Source organism: Elaeis guineensis, chromosome 4 (genome assembly GCF_000442705.2).
Source record: "Elaeis guineensis isolate ETL-2024a chromosome 4, EG11, whole genome shotgun sequence".
NCBI classification, from domain to species: Eukaryota; Viridiplantae; Streptophyta; class Magnoliopsida; order Arecales; family Arecaceae; genus Elaeis; species Elaeis guineensis.
The window spans coordinates 72021205-72027939 of NC_025996.2; the positions used below are offsets into that span (position 1 = coordinate 72021205).

The 6735-nt window shown below is 43.6% G+C and overlaps 1 pseudogene; it reads right to left on the bottom strand.

Moving 5' to 3' along the window:
- Positions 1-515: 515 nt before the first annotated feature.
- On the bottom strand, positions 516-6528 carry LOC140857547 (uncharacterized; annotated as a pseudogene).
- Between the last annotated feature and the right edge of the window lie 207 nt (positions 6529-6735).

The window sequence follows — 6735 nt, forward strand, 5'->3', positions numbered from 1 at the left end:
CATGCTGCCCTGTCATTAGGTGGAAGAAGTATGCAGTTATTGCAGCGTTCTCTTTTCGTTGCCTTTTTCTTTTATAGTTATAGAACTTCGTCACTGCCTAATATGCAAATGTGTTGAATGGCATCTTTCTCCTAGTAAATAAGTCCACAAGAGATGATCTCATTATGTCGTTGTTTGGGTAATCCATTGGAATATGAGTGTTAATTTTGGATGTGTTCACTCGGACTTCGCATGTTGATATCACTATAAGAGGTGCAGCCTAGCCAAGGTCTGGACAATTTGGCTGCACAATCTCACTTGGGTTGTAACAACTCAAAGAAGCACTGTGCAAGTAACAAATGTGGAGCCACTTAAAGGTAAGTGACCAGCAGGCCAAACATGGGCCAAATTTGTTGACATTCCTTGCAGAATATAGTTGGGCCCAAAAGCTCTGAATGCCTGCTGTTGGGCAGGAAGGCCTATTGGATGATCCCATCAACTTTTTGGGGAAAAACAGAGCAGTGGTTCAGACAAGCTTACCATTTGATGATCTTGGTGAGATGCACGGTCCTCTTGCCCAGGTCCACCTCCATCCCGCCATTGAGGAAGAACTCCCTCGCCGCATATCTGAGCTCTGCTTCCACCCCCTCGGCGGAGAAGAATCGCACAGATGGACTTGACCGGGTTCCATTAGACAGCCCAAAATGGATCAATGGTTCAGCTTTTCAACAGCTAACTGAAAACGTTTTTGACAAGACAAACGTTGGCGTGGTATTGTTTTATGGTCCATTTATTAATGCTGACAGGAATTATACGAAGCTGGGACCAAAGCAATACCTCTAATCGTTTATCTGTTGCACTAAATGGCTTTGACCAATGAGTAAGGCTGCCTTCGTTCAACCTGAGGATGCCATTCTTGATGGTGGAAGAGAGTAGTGATAGCCTCCAACTATGTACTGGAAGTCGGTTATAGAATGCTCTCCTGTCAATGACTCCCCCTGGTCTTCCAAGCCGAATGACCGCGTGGATGACCATCGCATTATAGAGATTTAGAAAGAAGGCCATCTTCTCGTCTGCTGGGAGAGCGAAGAGATCCACCCGTTGCAGATCTTGCACGAGGTTTACATATCTGCCAGCAAGGTAACAATGAGAAAAGAAATACCAAAGATAATATGGTATGAGAGTGCACTATGGGAGCACACAAGAACATTGTTCTCTGCTACAGTATAAAGATGGCACAAAGGGTCCTGGCAGACACCTTTCCGGCTCAATATAGGAACGCTAAACTGACAGGCTGACACCAGATCGGCAGCCCAGCTCGACATTGGCACCGCACGGCAATATTTGGCCACACACGGGACTTCCTGTGTGCCCTCGTAGACCAGGGAATTTTACGCCTGACCGTACCAGCACCTTAGACCAGAAAATGGTCCAAAAGAGGGCCAATTCTACCTAACTTAGGTTGACATATCTGACCAGCTTCAATTTACTCGGGTGTGCTGCTAAAATCTTGAAATAGTCTTGATCTATTGGCACTTCCTCTAAATGACCGACCTTCAAATGTTGGACTAGAAGACTAAAGAATGTAGACTATTACTTTGTATATGGTCAGATACGGCAATTGTATAGATGTGTATTCAAATGCTTGTGAATATCATCTAATTAGGCAAGAAACTATCGGGGAGGGGGAAGGTACTAGAAATTTATATTATTATTCTGGATATACATTTACTTTATTAGATGAAAGGATCGTAAACCTGCTCCTGACACAGACATGATATCAATTTTAGATATCACATATGGACCAATTCTATCTGGTCCACTGATCAGTGTATAGGTCTGATCAGGTCCAACATAGGATATGAATCTAAACTGGATTAGCTCTAGATCATGCTTGACTTGGCCCCAATTCAATCCTCACAAAGTGGGTCTAAAGCCCATTGCGTTGTACCTAGCTTGTTTCAAATTTCAATGGATCGAAGGAAGAATTCTATTCTATATGAATTTAGTAATTATTTTGTCTATTTTAATGCTGAAATTGTTTCATTAGATATCAATATTACCTTCGGAACTCCTCACTGGTGCTGATACGGCCGTAGTCCAGATGGCGCCTATCATCTGATGCATAAGCCTCTAGTATTGCAGACATCAGCTTGGCTAGCCTCTGCCCCACCACAGCTGCCGGTTTGGGCTCGTTGTCGTTGGTTGATCCTCTAAAGTTAAAGCATTTGGTAATTGCCGGGTCATGCTCAAGGAAACGGTAAAAACTGGTGGTGCCCATCTTCAAAATCATTCTCCCTGTATTTGGAAAAGTTTATACTTAGTAATCGCATAAACAATGACCAAAGGTTGTTGGATCATAAATGGGACTAGTGACAAAGTAAGGCAATGGCAGAAAAAGATGAGATCCCGGGCACTAACCGGAACACGTGGTATATAAAGTGCTTCCTTGCAAGCTCTTGTCCAATCTCCACAGCCTGCAACAGTACAAAAGGATGCCAATTAACACACTGTCGAAGTAGTCCAAGAGAATCAAATGAGAAAGGATCTTCAAAAAAAATGCATCATTTTGGTCCAGGAAATGCACATGGAAGTGAGTTATAATGGATGTGAAATAAATGTCTAAATGAGTTAATAATTCTGATTTCATCATAGAAAGAAATCGGTTAGACATGCATGAGCATTCACCCGTAGACCCAATCTCAAGAAGAGGTTCGACTACAAGCTGGTTTCACATTTCGGCTTGGATCTGAGAGCCAGGTGGTCAGAACAAATCCTTCCTCCGGGCTTGCTGAGAGAACTTTCTGAAATTTCCTATCCTCTCTCCTCCTCTACCACTCTTTGTACCCAAGTTGGTTTAGGACGTTGTACATGGGAAACTGAATGCCACTTTGTGACTGCAAGCCGCATTTTTGACCTTGGACGGTAGGGTTGTATGTACAAGCTCACTTAGCATTGTAGAGGTACAATGTATAGTCTATCTTGCATGTATTCAAGCAGATAGCATAGGTTCAAGCTGATGGTTAGGTTTGACATAGGTTTTAAGTAGAGCTAGTAATAGCAATTTGAGTGTTAATTATAATTATATTATAACTATTGCTATTAGGTATTAGATACTAAGTAGTAAGTATTAATTTTTAGTTGTTGCTGTGTAATATTGTTATTGTCCATCAAAAAAAAAAAAAATACTATCATTAGTGTTATTATTAGTATATTTAATATACTATACTTATTTTTAAATAGTTAACAAATAGGAACCATATGCGCGCTTACAAATTACACATGCACTCCGTGGTCCTCCGACTGCCTACAAACTGTGCTACAGAGAAAGGAAAGATTTTTTTTTAAAAAAATAAAAAATATCTAAACTTGCAAAACCCATTTTTATATTATTTCAGTTTTCCCATGATCTAAACAACCAGCGTATATATTTTTTCCTAAAAACTTCCATTTTATAAAATGCTGTTGATAGCAACTAAATGTACCCTTAATGAAGTGGTTATGATCTGCTGCAAGAGAAAAAGGTAAACAAAGCCCAAAAGAAAGAGATCTTTTCTTTTCTGTGGGTTTTGATTAATGCATTAGTGGTGCAGGATGCTGTAGATTAGTTTAGTGATCAAGCTATTGAATTCCAGCTAAAAAGGAATGGGGAAATTATTTATTTTTTGTTGATAATAGGGAAGGATTAAAGATAGTAATAATACTTTTTTTTGGATGAGAAGAATCAAGCAAAATGAAATGAATACAAGTCCCTTTCTTCTATTCTCTTTCGTTGTGCACTGAATTGCGAAGCTCAAAGGCCACTGTTTTCAAAGTTGAAAGGTAGCAATAGGGAGATTACAAACAGGAAAACAACTAAAACCGAACTTCAGGTGACGCTTGCAGTGCCCCCGCAAAGGATTCGATGAGAAGCTAATGGTAAAATATTCAACGAGAATCCGTCGTCTACCCGAATATGAAACAATGTTCCACTTTGCTTTCTAAAACATTCGAGAACCTGACATCATGCTTGTGGGTATCAAGAAACTGAAATAAAATAAGCAAGGGCATCGCTTTCGTGACTGCGACAATAGGAGGAGCGCCAACGTTTAACCGGGTAGAAAAGACATTTTATATGAATGAAGACACCGCCTATCTTTTGACTTTCTTCAGGAGAGCTCAATGGCGCGTATATATAGCCTGTAAATAATCACTAACATTTCCGGGTGCAGGTTTATAAAAGTAAGCTACGTTAGAAGAGGAACGAGGTTCCGGCACGGCAAAGATTAAACTGGTCATGACTCATGAATTGTATAATAAAGAATTCTGGTATATCAAGGAATCAAACTTTTTCTAATCCAACAAAGAAAACATCCCAAAAAGGCAGGCATCCAATCTAATCTAGACCCACTATCAGAACCCCTGAAAATGATTTGAAAATGATCAGCAACTTGGACAATGGAAATCTTAATGGCACCGTCCCTATATAATATCTCACAAGCCGAGCATATGCATCGGCCCAGGATGCAGGATGCGAAAGAGACGAGACCATAAGATTTGGCCAGCACAGGCACGGCACTAAGCATTGCTCCCCAATCAATGTAGTCTTAGAAACCACCGTCCCAAGATGAGTCTGACCCCATTAAGTGAGAGTCCCATCAGAGTTACGGTTCGTTCGTTAACCACCGAAAATAAAGAAATCAGTGGAAATTAATGTAAATTTCTCAAACATGTAACGGCTATTAACCTACAGCACAACCGAACAATCGAAACGTTTCTGGTAGTTGCGGCTCAATGAAGTCCTTTCGCACCCGCCTATGGACCCCACCCAAACGGTCACCTGCATAACCACGAATAACACCTGCCATTGGTTCTCTTCTCCCATTCCCTCGTCGGACCCACCCGTTAACCAACTCCCACGCCCTCCTCACATCTGCACCCTATTTCTTCTAATATAATCTCTATTTACGACGGACGCTAATAGTAGACTAGTAATAATTCTACTAGATATTGCCTCTCCAATCCCAGCTCACCACCAAAACTTAATAAATTCTTAGTCTTAGAAGTGGCAAATAATTAATTATTTTTTATTTTCTATGATGAATCATTATTTCATAAATGTTAATTTTAAATTAAATAATTAAAGAAGATGGAAGGGAAAGATCGGTACCTTTTTCCTGCCGCAATCCAGGTGATGAATGATCGCCTCCACCATTTCACTCCCGGAGAAGCAATTCTTAACGATCTTCATCTTCGTTATGCGGTCCTGGATAGGCAGCCGCTGCCTCAAAACCCTCACAATCCCTAACATCACGTCCGTCCGTTCCTTCGTCAACTCATCTTCGTCGTCGAATCCATATACCGGGACGCTCGGCGCGGTCTCCGGACACCGCCGGCCGACCATCTCTCGCAACCTCCGATCAAACTCCCCGCTGTTCCTCAACGAATTTAACGCTACCAAGCCCCCCAGAAGTTTCTCGTTGAAGAAGATCTGGGGCACGCCGGCGCTTCCCGACCGTTCGATCAGCTCTTTCTCTCTCTCCGGGAACACATCCAGGTTGATCTCAACGTACGGTAGCGCTTTTTCTCTGAAGAACGATCGGACGGCGCCGCAATCTCGGCAACAGGATTTCGAAAAGAAGCTGATCCGGCCTTTGATTTCGAAGTGATCTCGGTCGTTGGATTCCTCTTCTTCCCTCTCCTTGTCCCCTTTCATCCGCACGATGACCTTGAGGCCGGAGAGGTGGAACTCGGTAACCGGGTCGCCCGTTTCTTTGAGGGACGAGATCCGCTTCACGATCGCCGCCGAGAAGCTGTTCCCCCGATCGCGGAGGTACTTTCCGATGGAGGAGACGTCGACGACGGGGGAGTTGACGGAGACGGAGCGCTCGATCGACCGGAACTCGTCCGGACCGGTCGACCGGGTCTTCGTCAGGCCCGCCGGCGCCTCTGGCCGCGGAAGATGGGATGGTGGCCCGAGGACCCGATCCTCCTCTCCGGCGACCTTTCCATTTTCCAGCGGAGCTCCGTCGTGGATCGTGGGTGATTGCTGATCAATGGGATGGGATTCGGCTGGTAGAGGGAGCTCTCTCAGTGCGTCTTCTCCCATTGGTTCTGGGAATCGCGGAGCGAAATGGGCCGGAGTGAGCGAGGAGATGAGAAGAAGGGAGTATGTTGGGTTTGCTTGGAATGGGTGGAGAGAACGAAGAAAGCGAGGGGAAGATTTAAAAGAAGAAATATGCGAAGCATTCGATCAGAAAAGGTCAAGACGTTACGTCTCTCTCTATGTATCTCGCCGGCTTTATTTGGAATTCTTCTACGCGGGCTGGGTCGCCGGCGAGCACGGGCTCGGCCTGGGACTGCTAAATGACAGTATTACCCTCACGAATGAAATGGGCTGTCGAGGATTGTGAGGTAGAGAAGTAATTTGGAGAAGAGAAGGGGGAGTTCTAATTCGGGGTTCTATGAACCATGGGTGGTGTGGGAAATGACCTAAGGTTAGGCGATTGCCGACTTTGGTGCGTTCGGTTCGACTTCAACGGAGCTCACAAGGGGCGCTGTTGTCGATTAAGAAGATGCCACGTGGAAGTCGTCGCTTGTGGATGGATGGAGATTTGATTTAATTTTTCGCGTTAATCACGGACCAAATTAATCAAGAATTTATGTGACGCAAGATGATGGCTTTGAATTGGTACACCAAGTTTATATCACAACTGAACAACGGGATTACATCAATGGCACCAATTTGTGGTTTATCGGGTGTTCATCCACGTCCAC